Raw genomic sequence first — 18,555 nt, 5'->3', positions numbered from 1 at the left:
TGCTATTGCCTTGTCTCCTTCCACCAAATTCTCACTCTCTGTCTTAAGTCTTATTATTCCTCCATTTGATTTTCTCCTTTCATTTATATACTTAAAAAAAAGTTTTGCCCCCTTTATCTACTGACTGGGCCATTGTCTCCTCAACTTCTGCCTTGGCACATCTGATCACTTTCTTAGCATCCTTCCATCTGTCAAGATACACCTCATTGTCATTATTATTTTTGTATTTCCTAAAAGCCATTTCTTTTGTTTTTACACTAGTTGATACTTCTTTTGTGAACCACACTGGCTTCCTTTTCCTGGTGCTTTTCCTAACCCTTTTGATACAAAGGTCTGTTGCCCTTAGTATTGCACTTTTCAGTTTTTCCCACCTCTCCTGCACTCCTTCCAAGTTCCTCCAGTCTGCCAATGAATCACTTAAACATCTCCCCATTTTTGCAATGTCAGCATTTCTAAAATCCAACACCTTTGTTTTTGTGTGACAGGAGTTGGATCCTGTTTTTATACTAAACCATACTGCTTGATGATCACTGGATTCTAGGTGCTCACCCACAAATATGTTGGATATCCTGTCACCATTTGTAAGAATTAAATCTAATATTGAGTCTTTGCAAGTGGGCTCCTTCACCAATTGCTTGAGAGATGCTCCCTGTATGGAATTTAGAAATTTGCCCGGAACAACGACCTACCTTGTCTAAAAGGTGCCACCTCTGTCTTGATGACCCGGGTCACACCTAAAACAATTTAAGTAGCCGGGGACAGTAGCGTTTGGTGACAATATCATCTCCAAGTGCCCACTTAAAGCCAGAAAACCTGGGTTACTGAAAGACACAGGTCCAGTGTGAAGCATGACTACTTGGGAATAACTCGTGTCTTCACCCATGGCTTTAATCTGTGCTCTGTGTCCTTGGTACATACCAGGTTGAAGATGGGATTTTATGTTTGTAGATGTATTCGTTTGATTATTGTCAGGTATAGGAACAGTAGCAAAAAAGGCTAAAGATTTTTTGTTTTGTTTCTTGCATGGTGATGTTAAATCTAATACGACAAATAGTAATTAGCTAACTCTTTAATCTGCAGGTCTAATGGGGGGAGGAGATGAATTGGCAGACACACCTGACACAGGAAACACTATTTAGAGGGCTGCTTGCATATTGTAAATACACCTACAGTATAATTTCACAGTTTGGACAGCTGAGGTAGATGTGGAGGAGCTGAAATATGGCAGAGAACCGATGGTTGTGGAAATCTCAGGCTTATGAGGGATTTGCTTTGCATAGTGGAGAGAAAGCATCGCGCAGTGCAGAGAGTCTGAGGAACAGCTGGGTAAGTACAGACTACACTCTGTGTTGCACTTATTCTTGATGGATTTGATGTGACGGCATAGCTTGCTATTTTCTGTCTGATCTACTCTATCATTCCTATTCCTATGTGTCATCTATAAAACAGAAAACATATCTTTACAATAATGTGCATACAGCGTTTTTCTGTTTGTAGAAACTCAATGACAGCTTCCACTATGATTCTGGATTGTTAAAATCAGCTGTATGCAAGCAATTTACTGTTTGATGTTGAGGCTAGTATCAGTAGGTCATGTGGAAACCTGCATATTATATTTCATCAGATAATTATTGGGTGGAAGAAATAATTGCGTGTACTGACGAAGCCTAATTTCCAAGGTCTTTTTCTTTCCTGCCAGCTCTTGTTGGTGAATGTGCTCTGTTCTCCGTTCCAAGGGGGTTATTCAGGTTTGTTAGCAAACCAAAAAGGCACACCAATAGGCAAAACCATGTTGCGCTGCAGGTGGGGCAGATATAACATGTACAGAGAGAGATTTGGGTGGGTTATATTGTTTCTGTGCAGGGTAAATACTGGCTGCTTAATTTTTACATTGCAATTTAGATATCAGTTTGAATACACCCGACCCAAATCTAACTCTCTCTGCACATGTTATATCTGCCCCACCTACAGTGCAACTGCAACATGGTTTGCCCATTGTGCTATTAATTTGGTTTACTTAAAAACCTGAATAAAGCCCCAACTCCCTTTCTGTCACAATTGCGGCTTTTGTTTATTCTTTATTGTCAAGTTACTGGAAATAATGTATTCCTTCTTTCACCATAAGAATTAAGGAATAATAATCCAGATCTTCCACGTGGTTAATGTGCAAAGCATAGTAAAGGAATACTATTATGTTCCAGTAAAACAATCTGTGTGATCATCCTTTTAGTGCATCCACAGATAGCAGCAGATAACTAATGCAAATTTATATATTATAGCACCTCCCATTGCTCCCACCCATGAGAGGAGTGTGCCTTGCCCTATATGTCTGTGTTTATTACTTTTGTATATCCTCTTGGCATCTCCAGGAAAATGTTAAGCTGCTGGGAAACTTTCTGCGTCCTGGTATTTCGGGGGCGAAGGGGCCAAAGATGGCCACTGCAGCCCTATAAGGGGGAGGGTCGCCAGGTGGCCCGGGGACCAACGGCGGGAATCCTGGAGGGGGGGGAGGGGGGTCGCTGGCAGGCTGGCCGGTCCCCTTCCTAACACCTGGTAGCCAGAGGGGCTAATTACAGAGGAGGAGGCAGACGGGGGGGGGGGGGTTAAAACTAGAGATGTGCACTTGAAATTTTTCGGGTTTTGTGTTTTGGTTTTGGGTTCGGTTCCGCGGCCGTGTTTTGGGTTCGACCGCGTTTTGGCAAAACCTCACCGAATTTTTTTTGTCGGATTCGGGTGTGTTTTAAAAAACACTAAAAAACAGTTTAAATCATAGAATTTGGGGGTTATTTTGATCCCAAAGTATTATTAACCTCAAAAACCATAATTTCCACTCATTTTCAGTCTATTCTGAATACCTCACACCTCACAATATTATTTTTAGTCCTAAAATTTGCACCTAGGTCGCTGGATGACTAAGCTAAGCGACCCTAGTGGCCGACACAAACACCGTGCCCATCTAGGAGTGGCACTGCAGTGTCACGCAGGATGGCCCTTCCAAAAAACCCTCCCCAAACAGCACATGACGCAAAGAAAAAAAGAGGCGCAATGAGGTAGCTGTGTGAGTAAGATAAGCGACCCTAGTGGCCGACACAAACACCGTGCCCATCTAGGAGTGGCACTGCAGTGTCACGCAGGATGGCCCTTCCAAAAAACCCTCCCCAAACAGCACATGACGCAAAGAAAAAAAGAGGCGCAATGAGGTAGCTGTGTGAGTAAGATAAGCGACCCTAGTGGCCGACACAAACACCGGGCCCATCTAGGAGTGGCACTGCAGTGTCACGCAGGATGGCCCTTCCAAAAAACCCTCCCCAAACAGCACATGACGCAAAGAAAAAAAGAGGCGCAATGAGGTAGCTGTGTGAGTAAGATAAGCGACCCTAGTGGCCGACACAAACACCGGGCCCATCTAGGAGTGGCACTGCAGTGTCACGCAGGATGGCCCTTCCAAAAAACCCTCCCCAAACAGCACATGACGCAAAGAAAAAAAGAGGCGCAATGAGGTAGCTGTGTGAGTAAGATAAGCGACTCTAGTGGCCGACACAAACACCGGGCCCATCTAGGAGTGGCACTGCAGTGTCACGCAGGATGGCCCTTCCAAAAAACCCTCCCCAAACAGCACATGACGCAAAGAAAAAAAGAGGCGCAATGAGGTAGCTGTGTGAGTAAGATAAGCGACCCTAGTGGCCGACACAAACACCGTGCCCATCTAGGAGTGGCACTGCAGTGTCACGCAGGATGGCCCTTCCAAAAAACCCTCCCCAAACAGCACATGACGCAAAGAAAAAAAGAGGCGCAATGAGGTAGCTGTGTGAGTAAGATAAGCGACCCTAGTGGCCGACACAAACACCGGGCCCATCTAGGAGTGGCACTGCAGTGTCACGCAGGATGGCCCTTCCAAAAAACACTCCCCAAACAGCACATGACGCAAAGAAAAAAAGAGGCGCAATGAGGTAGCTGTGTGAGTAAGATAAGCGACCCTAGTGGCCGACACAAACACCGGGCCCATCTAGGAGTGGCACTGCAGTGTCACGCAGGATGGCCCTTCCAAAAAACCCTCCCCAAACAGCACATGACGCAAAGAAAAAAAGAGGCGCAATGAGGTAGCTGTGTGAGTAAGATAAGCGACCCTAGTGGCCGACACAAACACCGTGCCCATCTAGGAGTGGCACTGCAGTGTCACGCAGGATGGCCCTTCCAAAAAACCCTCCCCAAACAGCACATGACGCAAAGAAAAAAAGAGGCGCAATGAGGTAGCTGTGTGAGTAAGATAAGCGACCCTAGTGGCCGACACAAACACCGGGCCCATCTAGGAGTGGCACTGCAGTGTCACGCAGGATGGCCCTTCCAAAAAACCCTCCCCAAACAGCACATGACGCAAAGAAAAAAAGAGGCGCAATGAGGTAGCTGTGTGAGTAAGATAAGCGACCCTAGTGGCCAACACAAACACCGTGCCCATCTAGGAGTGGCACTGCAGTGTCACGCAGGATGGCCCTTCCAAAAAACCCTCCCCAAACAGCACATTACGCAAAGAAAAAAAGAGGCGCAATGAGGTAGCTGTGTGAGTAAGATAAGCGACCCTAGTGGCCGACACAAACACCGGGCCCATCTAGGAGTGGCACTGCAGTGTCACGCAGGATGGCCCTTCCAAAAAACCCTCCCCAAACAGCACATGACGCAAAGAAAAAAAGAGGCGCAATGAGGTAGCTGTGTGAGTAAGATAAGCGACCCTAGTGGCCGACACAAACACCGGGCCCATCTAGGAGTGGCACTGCAGTGTCACGCAGGATGGCCCTTCCAAAAAACATTCCACAAACAGCACATGACGCAAAGAAAAATGAAAGAAAAAAGAGGTGCAAGATGGAATTGTCCTTGGGCCCTCCCACCCACCCTTATGTTGTATAAACAGGACATGCACACTTTAACCAACCCATCATTTCAGTGACAGGGTCTGCCACACGACTGTGACTGAAATGACGGGTTGGTTTGGACCCCCACCAAAAAAGAAGCAATTAATCTCTCCTTGCACAAACTGGCTCTACAGAGGCAAGATGTCCACCTCATCATCATCCTCCGATATATCACCGTGTACATCCCCCTCCTCACAGATTATCAATTCGTCCCCACTGGAATCCACCATCTCAGCTCCCTGTGTACTTTGTGGAGGCAATTGCTGCTGGTCAATGTCTCCACGGAGGAATTGATTTTAATTCATTTTAATGAACATCATCTTCTCCACATTTTCTGGATGTAACCTCGTACGCCGATTGCTGACAAGGTGAGCGGCGGCACTAAACACTCTTTCGGAGTACACACTTGTGGGAGGGCAACTTAGGTAGAATAAAGCCAGTTTGTGCAAGGGCCTCCAAATTGCCTCTTTTTCCTGCCAGTATAAGTACGGACTGTGTGACGTGCCTACTTGGATGCGGTCACTCATATAATCCTCCACCATTCTTTCAATGGTGAGAGAATCATATGCAGTGACAGTAGACGACATGTCCGTAATCGTTGTCAGGTCCTTCAGTCCGGACCAGATGTCAGCATCAGCAGTCGCTCCAGACTGCCCTGCATCACCGCCAGCGGGTGGGCTCGGAATTCTGAGCCTTTTCCTCGCACCCCCAGTTGCGGGAGAATGTGAAGGAGGAGATGTTGACAGGTCGCGTTCCGCTTGACTTGACAATTTTGTCACCAGCAGGTCTTTGAACCCCAGCAGACTTGTGTCTGCCGGAAAGAGAGATCCAAGGTAGGCTTTAAATCTAGGATCGAGCACGGTGGCCAAAATGTAGTGCTCTGATTTCAACAGATTGACCACCCGTGAATCCTTGTTAAGCGAATTAAGGGCTCCATCCACAAGTCCCACATGCCTAGCGGAATCGCTCCGTGTTAGCTCCTCCTTCAATGTCTCCAGCTTCTTCTGCAAAAGCCTGATGAGGGGAATGACCTGACTCAGGCTGGCAGTGTCTGAACTGACTTCACGTGTGGCAAGTTCAAAGGGCATCAGAACCTTGCACAACGTTGAAATCATTCTCCACTGCGCTTGAGACAGGTGCATTCCACCTCCTATATCGTGCTCAGTTGTATAGGCTTGAATGGCCTTTTGCTGCTCCTCCAACCTCTGAAGCATATAGAGGGTTGAATTCCACCTCGTTACCACTTCTTGCTTCAGATGATGGCAGGGCAGGTTCAGTAGTTTTTGGTGGTGCTCCAGTCTTCTGTACGTGGTGCCTGTACGCCGAAAGTGTCCCGCAATTCTTCTGGCCACCGACAGCATCTCTTGCACGCCCCTGTCGTTTTTAAAAAAATTCTGCACCACCAAATTCAAGGTATGTGCAAAACATGGGATGTGCTGGAATTTGCCCATATTTAATGCACACACAATATTGCTGGCGTTGTCCGATGCCACAAATCCACAGGAGAGTCCAATTGGGGTAAGCCATTCCGCGATGATCTTCCTCAGTTGCCGTAAGAGGTTTTCAGCTGTGTGCGTATTCTGGAAAGCGGTGATACAAAGCGTAGTTGGCGTTTGCGAGATGCTGCTACTGGTGCCGCCGCTGCTGTTCTTGCGGCGGGAGTCCATACATCTACCCAGTGGGCTGTCACAGTCATATAGTCCTGACCCTGCCCTGCTCCACTTGTCCACATGTCCGTGGTTAAGTGGACATTGGGTACAACTGCATTTTTTAGGACACTGGTGAGTCTTTTTCAGACGTCCGTGTACATTCTCGGTATCGCCTGCCTAGAGAAGTGGAACCTAGATGGTATTTGGTAACGGGGGCACACTGCCTCAATAAATTGTCTAGTTCCCTGTGAACTAACGGCGGATACCGGACGCACGTCTAACACCAACATAGTTGTCAAGGCCTCAGTTATCCGCTTTGCAGCAGGATGACTGCTGTGATATTTCATCTTCCTCGCAAAGGACTGTTGGACAGTCAATTGCTTACTGGAAGTAGTACAAGTGGGCTTAAGACTTCCCCTCTGGGATGACGATCGACTCCCAGCAGCAACAACAGCAGCGCCAGCAGCAGTAGGCATTACACTCAAGGATGCATCGGAGGAATCCCAGGCAGGAGAGGACTCGTCAGAATTGCCAGTGACATGGCCTGCAGGACTATTGGCATTCCTGGGTAAGGAGGAAATTGACACTGAGGGAGTTGGTGGGGTGGTTTGCGTGAGCTTGGTTACAAGAGGAAGGGATTTACTGGTCAGTGGACTGCTTCCGCTGTCACCCAAAGTTTTTGAACTTGTCACTGACTTATTATGAATGCGCTGCAGGTGACGTATAAGGGAGGATGTTCCGAGGTGGTTAACGTCCTTACCCCTACTTATTACAGCTTGACAAAGGCAACACACGGCTTGACAAATGTTGTCCGCATTTCTGGTGAAATACTTCCACACCGAAGAGCTGATTTTTTTTGTATTTTGACCAGGCATGTCAATGGCCCTATTCCTCCCACGGACAACAGGTGTCTCCCCGGGTGCCTGACTTAAACAAACCACCTCACCATCAGAATCCTCCTGGTCAATTTCCTCCCCAGCGCCAGCAACACCCATATCCTCCTCATCCTGGTGTACTTCAACACTGACATCTTCAATCTGACTATCAGGAACGGGACTGCGGGTGCTCCTTCCAGCACTTGCAGGGGGCGTGCAAATGGTGGAAGGCGCATGCTCTTCACGTCCAGTGTTGGGAAGGTCAGGCATCGCAACCGACACAATTGGACTCTCCTTGTGGATTTGGGATTTCGAAGAACGCACAGTTCTTTGCGGTGCTTTTGCCAGCTTGAGTCTTTTCAGTTTTCTAGCGAGAGGCTGAGTGCTTCCATCCTCATGTGAAGCTGAACCACTAGCCATGAACATAGGCCAGGGCCTCAGCCGTTCCTTGCCACTCCGTGTGGTAAATGGCATATTGGCAAGTTTACGCTTCTCCTCCGACAATTTTATTTTAGGTTTTGGAGTCCTTTTTTTACTGATATTTGGTGTTTTGGATTTGACATGCTCTGTACTATGACATTGGGCATCGGCCTTGGCAGACGACGTTGCTGGCATTTCATCGTCTCGGCCATGACTAGTGGCAGCAGCTTCAGCACGAGGTGGAAGTGGATCTTGATCTTTCCCTAATTTTGGAACCTCAACATTTTTGTTCTCCATATTTTAATAGGCACAACTAAAAGGCACCTCAGGTAAACAATGGAGATGGATGGATACTAGTATACTTATGGATGGACTGCCGAGTGCCGACACAGAGGTAGCTACAGCCGTGGACTACCGTACTGTGTCTGCTGCTAATATAGACTGGATGATAATGAGATGAAATCAATATATATATATGTATGTATAGATAATATCACTAGTACTGCAGCCGGACAGGTAGATAATATATTTATTAGGTAATGATGACTGATGACGGACCTGCTGGACACTGTCAGCTCAGCAGCACCGCAGACTGCTACAGTAAGCTACTATACTATAGTAGATTTCTCTGCCTGGCTCCCACACTTCTTATCCTCTGACATCTCCACCATCATTATGGGCGATTTCAATATAGCTCTTGACAGTCCACAATCTGTTCATGCATCCAAACTCCTCTCTCTAACCTCCTCTCTTGGCCTAACCCAATGGTCCGACTCCTCTACTCACCATGAGGGCCACTGCCTTGATCTTGTGTTCACCAGGCTCTGCTCAGTTTCCGAATTCACTAACACTCCTTTCCCTCTCTCTGATCACAACCTGATCACCTTCACAATCTCTTCTATTACTTTAAATTCTAGGACACTAAAACCAAGCAAGCCTCCTCTAACCCGCAGAAATACTAACAATATACATTTTCAACAACTTTCCACTTCTCTGCAACAACTGCTCTCACCAATCTCGACATTTACTACACCTGACACTGCTGTATCACACCTGCACCAGACCCTAGAGAGTGCCCTTGATGAAGTGGCTCCAGCTACCCATTACACTCCACGTAGGCTTAGATGCCAACCATGGCACTCTAAATCAACAAGACACCTACAAAAACTGTCACGTAAAGTAGAACGTCAGTGGCGGAAATCTCAGAATCCAAGTGACTTTCTCACATATAAGACTACCTACCACTCCTATCGTCAGGCCCTGGACACTGCCAAACAAACATATTTCCAATCTCTCATCTCTTATCATGCCAACAACCCCAAGCGACTTTTTAATACATTTAAATCACTTCTTTACCCTCCCTCACCTCCCCCACTAGCTACTATCCGTGCACAAGAACTTGCTTCCTACTTCAAGGATAAGATTGATAAAATCCGAGATGAAATGGTATGCTCTAACTCAGCCAGTGACCTGCTCAATTCCCTACCTGAACCCTCTGGCACTTTCTCTTCATTTGATCCCACAAGTGAAGATGAAGTATCAACACTCTTTTCATCCTCCTACTCCACTACCTCTCCTCTTGATCCTATACCCTCACAGGTCAGTAAAACTTTGTCTCCTGTGCTTATCCCAACCTTAACTAAAATCTGTAATCTCTCTCTCTCTACTGGTATCTTTCCCTCTCTGTTTAAACATGCAGTCATTACTCCCATTCTAAAAAAACACAACTCTGACCCAAACACACTCTCTAACTACCGTCCCATTTCTCAGCTACCCAGTCCCTCCAAGCTACTTGAGAGGCTTGCCTACACTCGCCTTACACACTTTCTTAACTCGCACAACTTATTGGATCCACTTCAGTCAGGCTTTCGTGCCCAACACTCCACAGAGACGGCACTGACCAAAGTAGTGAATGATCTAGTCACTGCTAGATCAAAAGGCCATTACACACTACTTATTCTTCTAGATCTCTCTGCTGCTTTTGACACTGTTGACCACTCTCTTCTCATACAAACACTACAATCCCTAGGTCTTCAGGACACAGCCCTTTCTTGGTTCTCATCCTACCTATCTAATCGCTCTTTCAGTGTTCACTTCTCTGATTCTACCTCCTCTTCTCTACCTCTATCAGTTGGAGTACCGCAAGGCTCAGTCTTAGGTCCTCTGCTTTTCTCAATTTATACCTCCTCTCTTGGTAAACTAATCAGCTCCTTTGGATTTCAGTATCATTTGTATGCTGATGATACTCAAATCTACCTATCCTCCCCAGATTTGTCACCACCAGTATTGGCTCGTGTCACTGGATGCCTGTCTGCCATTTCATCTTGGATGTCATCTCGCCACCTCAAACTCAACATTTCCAAAACCGAATTAATTATTTTCCCACCAGCTAAGAGTAGTTACCAACCTGATATCTCTATAACTGTTGACAATGCAACTATCCACCCCACCCCACAAGCTCGTTGCCTAGGTGTCACCCTTGACTCTGAACTGTCCTTTGTTCCACACATTCAATCTGTCTCTAAATCATGTTACATGCACCTTAAAAACATATCCAAAATACGCCCTTATCTTACACAAGACACTGCAAAAACTCTAATCCATGCACTCATCATCTCCCGCATTGATTATTGTAATAGTCTCCTTACTGGTCTTCCCAAACATAGGCTATCACCACTTCAATCCATTTTAAATGCAGCTGCGAGGCTAATCTTCCTCGCCAGACGTTCTTCATCTGCTGATCCGCTCTGTCAGTCCCTCCATTGGTTACCGGTATTCTACCGTGTCAAATATAAAATACTTTTACTTACATACAAGGCTATTAACCAAACTGCACCATCATACATCTCCTCACTCATCTCAAAATATCTCCCTACCAGACCTCTCCGCTCTGCACAAGATCTGCGTCTCTCATCCACATGTATTACCTGTTCCCACTCAAAATTACAGGACTTTACCCGGGCTTCACCCACTCTGTGGAATGCACTCCCACGCACAATAAGACTCTCCTCTAGTCTCCAAACCTTTAAACGTTCTCTGAAAACTCATCTCTTCAGACAAGCCTACCAAATTTCAGACCCACACACATAACCTTCACAGCTTCCCTATCAAGTTACATCCCCTCTGTACAGTCCACATAAACTCACATTTTGTCTTCCAACATTGCTGGGTGATCATATCATATAAGAACCTAGCAACCTGGGGAACCATTATGTGACAGGTAGCATCTATCCTTGTGTATCAATGCCTATTTCCCTATAGATTGTAAGCTTGCGAGCAGGGCCTTCCTACCTCTGTCTGTCTGTCTGTCTGTCTTTGCCCAGTTTTGTTCTATAATTGTTGTTCTAATTGTAAAGCGCAACGGAATATGCTGCGCTATATAAGAAACTGCTAATAAATAATAATAAATAAATAAATATAGTAGTATGTACAAAGAAGAAAGAAAAAAAAAACCACGGGTAGGTGGTATACAATTATGGATGGACTGCCGAGTGCCGACACAGAGGTAGCTACAGCCGTGGACTAACGTACTGTGTCTGCTGCTAATATAGACTGGATGATTGATAATGAGATGAAATCAATATATATATATATGTATGTATATATAATATCACTAGTACTGCAGCCGGACAGGTAGATAATATATTTATTAGGTAATGATGACTGATGACGGACCTGCTGGACACTGTCAGCTCAGCAGCACCGCAGACTGCTACAGTAAGCTACTATACTATAGTAGTATGTACAAAGAAGAAAGAAAAAAAAAAACCACGGGTAGGTGGTATACAATTATGGATGGACTGCCGAGTGCCGACACAGAGGTAGCTACAGCCGTGGACTAACGTACTGTGTCTGCTGCTAATATAGACTGGATGATTGATAATGAGATGAAATCAATACATATATGTATGTATATATAATATCACTAGTACTGCAGCCGGACAGGTAGATAATATATTTATTAGGTAATGATGACTGATGACGGACCTGCTGGACACTGTCAGCTCAGCAGCACCGCAGACTGCTACAGTAAGCTACTATACTATAGTAGTATGTACAAAGAAGAAAGAAAAGAAAAAAACCACGGGTAGGTGGTATACAATTATGGATGGACTGCCGAGTGCCGACACAGAGGTAGCTACAGCCGTGGACTAACGTACTGTGTCTGCTGCTAATATAGACTGGATGATTGATAATGAGATGAAATCAATATATATATATGTATGTATATATAATATCACTAGTACTGCAGCCGGACAGGTAGATAATATATTTATTAGGTAATGATGACTGATGACGGACCTGCTGGACACTGTCAGCTCAGCAGCACCGCAGACTGCTACAGTAAGCTACTATACTATAGTAGTATGTACAAAGAAGAAAGAAAAAAAAAAACCACGGGTAGGTGGTATACAATTATGGATGGACTGCCGAGTGCCGACACAGAGGTAGCTACAGCCGTGGACTAACGTACTGTGTCTGCTGCTAATATAGACTGGATGATTGATAATGAGATGAAATCAATATATATATGTATGTATATATAATATCACTAGTACTGCAGCCGGACAGGTAGATAATATATTTATTAGGTAATGATGACTGATGACGGACCTGCTGGACACTGTCAGCTCAGCAGCACCGCAGACTGCTACAGTAAGCTACTATACTCTATAGTAGTATGTACAAAGAAGAAAGAAAAAAAAAAAACCACGGGTAGGTGCGGTGGTATACAATTATGGATGGACTGCCGAGTGCCGACACAGAGGTAGCTACAGCCGTGGACTAACGTACTGTGTCTGCTGCTAATATAGAGTCTAGACTGGATGATAAATTATTGATAATGAGATGAAATCAATCTAATATCACTAGTACTGCAGCCGGACAGGTACTATATATATTTATTATGTAATGACTGATGACGGACCTGCTGGACACTGTCAGGTCAGCACAGCACCGCAGACTGCTACAGTAAGCTACTATAGTAGTATGTATAAAGAAGAATGAAAAAAAAAAAAACCACGGGTAGGTGGTATACAATATATATATATATATATATATATATATATATATTCTATACAATTATATATATATATATATATATATATATATATATATTAAACTGGTGGTGATTGATTATTAAACTGGTGGTCACTTCAGGTCACGTTGCAACTTGCAACTAGTACTCCGAGGCCTAAGCAGACAATCACAAAATATATTATTATACTGGTGGTCAGTGTGGTCACAACAATGGCAGTGTGGCACTGACTCTGGCAGCAAAAGTGTGCACTGTACGTTATATGTACTCCTGAGTCCTGCTCTCAGACTCTAACTGCTCCCCACTGTCAGTGTCTCCCCCACAAGTCAGATAATACACTTACAGTCACACTATCTATTATCTAATCTATAAATATCACTTCAGCAAGTAGTATAGTAGTATACAGTATAGTAGTACTCCTCCTAATAATGCTCCCCAAAATACTGTGTCTCTCTCTTCTCTAAACGGAGAGGACGCCAGCCACGTCCTCTCCCTATGACTCTCAATGCACGTGTGAAAATGGCGGCGACGCGCGGCTCCTTATATAGAATCCGAGTCTCGCGATAGAATCCGAGCCTCGCGAGAATCCGACAGCGTGATGATGACGTTCGGGCGCGCTCGGGTTAGCCGAGCAAGGCGGGAAGATCCGAGCCTGCTCGGACCCGTGTAAAAAACCTGAAGTTCGGGCGGGTTCGGATTCAGAGGAACCGAACCCGCTCATCTCTAGTTAAAACGTGCTGAAAGGGGAGGAGAGGGCCCTCTTACCTCACAGCCCGTCAGGACACACAGTGCCAACGGTAGCAGCAGGCATCCCAGCACCAGTACACAGACAGCGGGGCTCTCCGGCAACGGCAGGCGGATCAGGGCTGCAAAAGTCACGCAGCTGCTGAAAGGCTTTCTCCCGCAGCGGTGACCGGGAGACCAAACGCATGGCCGCATAATTCGGGGTCACCGGGAGCAGCCACCCAGGAAGCATGGAGGTACAGAGGAGCAGAGCCAAGCGACCGGAGAGGAGGAGGGCGCTCCCGACACGTTACAGGGAGGACGGGATGCCGGAGCACAGCAGGACTTCCTGACGTTCAAGCGGGCAGCCAAGTCACAGGCAGAGGAGCTCGAGAGCGCCATCTGGTGGTCGGAGGCCCAGCAGCAGGAAACAAAGGGATACAGGTAAGTCCTCAGCAAGAGCGCACAGGCAGCAGAGGTCGCCATCACCCGGGGTAACAGCTGCAGCGGGGGAGGGTTATTACCAGCGCATGCTGGTGGACTTATTACCGGAGGCCACCGAATCAGACTGTCCAGAGTCAGGGGTGGAGGAGCAGAGGCCCCGCATGTTGCAGCAGGGATATAACCCCTCTCCCGTAGAAACACAGCCGCAGCAACTCTCGCCCCCCATCCGGCCAAGTAACAGACATGACTCGAGGCGCATGGAAGAGAGTAGAAGCCAGCCGCAGTCGTCAGAAACACGGGGGAAATGGGTGTTCATAGCAGAGACTCAGAGGTATAACAGCCCCGCACATCACCCTGGTTTTACCCCTAGAGGCACAGACATTAGTGGGCAGCGCGGGGGGGGGGGGGGGGGGCACCGTGGACAAGGGGTCGCTATGGGGGCTACAGGATTATCTCACATGCTCCCCCCGGTACACCTCACCCCCAAGAAGGTCGTACCAGGAACTATCAGCCTCTGCCAGCAGGCAGCTGTTAATCGCAAGGGTGGAGGTGCAACGGGAGACACCAGGGGCTGCGGCAAGAAGGCAGAGGGCTATTATTGAGGTCAATGGACACATGCAGCGAGGAGGTCAAGAGCAGTTCGACCAGGGAGACCCATTGCAGACTCTCCTGACGCAAGCCAGAGGAGGAAACCAGGCGGGATACAGCGCATCCAAGAGCGGCATGGCCCACGCATCGTACGGCGGGGCAGCAGCGCAGCCGAGCGCCATCGCAAGTGCAGCACAGGCTCCGACGGCGGCCGGCGCCCAGGCAAGCACGGCGCAGAGACCTACCGACTCGTCACAAGGGAACGGTGAGATGAATCATGTTTATAATGTGCACTCTGTCGATAACATGTTGACTCAGGGTTATGAAATGCAAAGTGGGTTTGCCAATGTGGATAGCGTGGGCAAGCCGCACAGTGATAACACTAGTCTTGTTCAAAGTACAGCGGTTCAAGTAGCCAGCAGTGGCACACAGGCCGAAGATAGTGGTAGCGCAAGTGCGCAGGTCAGCAAGGGAGGCGACAGCGCGTCTGATTCAGGGGACGACGAGTCCTACAGGGTCCTGAAGGAGCAGTTGCGCTCAGCTGGGGCTAGTTGTAAAAGGAAAAGATTGTCAGCCTCAGGGGCAGACACTGCATTGAGTAAGATGGGTCAGGTTGGGATAGCTAAGTTAGAATTCTTGCACCAGGGAGGAGCATTAGATCACAAACTAAGCGCGCTGGATGCGCATATGCCCATGCTGCTCAGGAAGGAAATTGAAAAGGGAGATTTCATTGATATATGCTCCCTTACCGAGGAAGGCTTGAGGGACAAGGAAAGATGCAGCAAAAAAGGAGGGTGGCAAAAAGAGTCCTATAAGACAGTCGAGCATTGGGTAAGTGGTATGTTAGCTTACTCTGGCTGTTACATACAGGCATACCCGGATATGGCCATGAATATGATGAAGTACGTCAACCTCATCTATACTATTTACAAGGATCATGGGGGGCAGGCATGGCGTAGATACGATGAAGCGTTTAGGCTTAGGGCGTAGGGGCAGAAACCCATTAAGTTTGGCACAAGAGACATCGATCTGTGGTTTAAGGCGCAGGCGAGAGGTGGAGGCGATAAAGGCAGTACGTCGCATAAGCCGACAGGGAGGCCTAACACGCCCAGACAGGACAAGCTTAAGTGTTATGCCTTTAACGATGTGCAGTGCACCAGAACCGCCTGTAGATTCAAGCACGCCTGCACACTCTGTAGTGGGAACCATCTGGCAAAAGAGTGCTATAAGCAGACGGGAAAGCAGGGAGAGAAGGTATCCGGAGCGCCTGTACCTGACAAAGGCAACTAGCCCAGTGAGGCTAGGGGGAATCCGGGAGTGGCTATCCCGGTACCCCAAGCATTCGGAAGCCAAGTTGCTGCAGGAGGGGTTCCAATGGGGGTTTAGGATCCCGATAAAAAAAGGTGGTTACCCCAAGCGCTTGCAGCAGGAACCTGCATTCCATCAGTGCGCAGCCAGAAGCAGTGCGCAAGAAGATTGTAAAGGAGCTGTCTCTGGATAGAATGGCGGGCCCATTTGCATCCCCTACCCTAGAGCAGGGACGTGCAGTCAGGGTAGGCAGTGCCTCCCCTGTCATTAGTGATTCAAATAATACAAAGAAGATACTTATGACATATATTCTGTGTTATAAGTATCTTCTTTATATTATGATAATCTTTTTCAGAGAAAATACCTGTTTAAGATGATTTCAGAGGCACCGAGAGCGGTGCCTCCCGCTGCCAATTAAAAGTTGCCGGAAGCAGGGGGTGGTCAGGGGGCATGGCCGAGCTGATGGCTGTAAAAGCCTATTAAGAAAATCACTGTAAGCGGCACCTATACAAGTGCCTCAGTGCAGGGACGTGCTTTCAGCCCATATGAAAGCACGCCCCTGCACTGAAAGCAGATGCGATTGGACACCAGATTCAGCACTGACAGTGACTGTGTCCGGCTGTCACTGTCAGTGCTGTACAGTGGGAGTTAGAGAGATAGTGTCAGCCAGGGACGGATTTGTCTGTCGGCATGTCTGGATGAAATACCAGTGGCCCGCTGCATAATCTCTACTCTGCAGGCTTGCGGTACCTGCTGCTGTGTTTTTTTTTTTAAGGGGCGTTGGCACAGTCTGTGATTAGGCCACGCCCCCAACTATACCGAGATGCCTGTCAGCGGACCTGCAGCTCACTAGCGCACGTAGGGGGGGTTTCTGGGTACTCAGAAACCCCCCTGACAGGACAATTTTCTTTTAAAAAGCTGTCTGTGGGCCCGCAATCGCAGCCACGCCCCTCCCGGTATTTTGGCTCCGCCCCCTCATATACCCGCGAATCGCGGCATCACGAGTGGGCGGAGCCTAATACTACCGCGTGCCTTGCCCCGTTCTCATCCTCAGCACGGTCTTGTCCTGCTTCTGCCTGAGACACAACAAGTGTAAGTTTAGCTATACTGTGTTATACAGACACTCGGCACTGGACTTGTTAATGTATAAAAAAGGAACTTAAACTTTGGAGTAAAAGAGTGGTGCAAGTAGCATTTTTTTTAAACATTAACACATCCTGTGATTGCCTCCAGCCTGGTTATGTACATCATTATCTTTGCAGTGTGGCGGGCACCTGGGCATCATTATATTGCTGTACGGAGTGCTAGTCATTTATTTTTAAATATATACAGTATATGTTTGTGTGTATATATATATGTGTGTGTTTTTGTATGTGGAAACCTCAACAAATTCTGCGTTTGCCTCTGCTTGCTCCTCGTGTAGCTGGCTCCTCATCGTCTGGCAGCCCCCCCCCCCCCCCCCTTCCAGTGCTCATGCAGACATGCAGATTCGGCTCCTGCACAGTCAGAACGGGACCCAGACAGACCCACTGCTGCAACATAAACTGGGAGGGGAAAGGTGACTGGGCAGTGGAGTAACTAGGGCCCCGCAGCCACTACAATCGCTTGGAGGCGCAGGGCTGCGGTGGCAGCGGCGTGTCTGTTAAATGAAGTGCCGGTTCGTGAGCTCTGATTGGCTCACGAACCGGCACTTCATTTAACAGACACGCTGCTGCTGCCGGAGACTCTAGAGGGACACACAGGAGAGGTGCATGCTGTGCCCTCCGTGTCCTTCCCAAAACAGCACAGCAGCGGGGGAGCCCGGGGAGGAGGGTGGTGTACCTGGCACTGGGAGGGGGGGGGGCATATTTGGCACTGGGGGGTATATGTGTACTTGGCACTGGGGGTGGGGGCATATTTGGCACAGGGGGTATATGTGTACCTGGCACTGGGGGTGCATATGGGGCACTGGGGGCATATGTGTATCTGGCACTGGATACACATATGCCCCCAGTGCCCCATATGCACACCCAGTGGGGGAATATCTGGAAGTAGGGGCATATATGGCACTGGGAGCACAGGCCTAGCAACAAGCATTACCCCCCTGGATACAAGCACAACACCCAGCTCATGAAATCCCTGGCAACAAGCATTACCCCCTAGCAACGAGCATGACACCCAGTGCATGAAACCCTGGCAACAAATATTACCCCCTGGCAACACACTTGACACCCAGCACATGATACCTCTGGCAACAAGCATAACACCCAGCGCATGAAACCCCTGGCAACAAGCATGACACCCTGAGCATGAAAACCCCTGGCACCGTGCATGGAACCAAGAGCATGACACCCCTGGCAGCGAGCAGGTAATTTAAAAGTAATTAGAAGCCTTACTGTAGGACTTAATGTGTAATGGGCATTGCGGTGTGTAGCATAATGTATCACGGACATTGCGGTGTGTGTCATAATGTGTCACAGGCATTACGGTGTGTGGTATACTATATCACAGGCATTGTGGTATGTGGTATACTATATCACGGGCATTGCGGTGTGTGGCATAATGTATCACGGACATTGCGGTGTGTGTCATAATGTGTCACAGGCATTACGGTGTGTGGTATA

At 47.6% G+C, this 18,555-nt stretch overlaps 1 protein-coding gene across 3 annotated transcripts in view; it reads right to left on the bottom strand.

Moving 5' to 3' along the window:
- The window catches only part of LOC135051049 (NF-kappa-B-activating protein-like), a 75,958-nt gene extending 59,477 nt beyond the window's left edge, over positions 1-16,481 (bottom strand). For all 3 annotated transcript variants that reach the window (XM_063957236.1, XM_063957235.1, XM_063957237.1), the window contains exon 1: positions 16,317-16,481. The gene's annotated coding sequence lies outside the window, so the exon portion shown is untranslated. The remainder of the gene's footprint in view (positions 1-16,316) is intronic.
- Between the last annotated feature and the right edge of the window lie 2,074 nt (positions 16,482-18,555).

Source organism: Pseudophryne corroboree, chromosome 2 (genome assembly GCF_028390025.1).
Source record: "Pseudophryne corroboree isolate aPseCor3 chromosome 2, aPseCor3.hap2, whole genome shotgun sequence".
Lineage (NCBI taxonomy): Eukaryota > Metazoa > Chordata > Amphibia > Anura > Myobatrachidae > Pseudophryne > Pseudophryne corroboree.
This window is presented reverse-complemented; position numbering and strand designations above follow the sequence as displayed.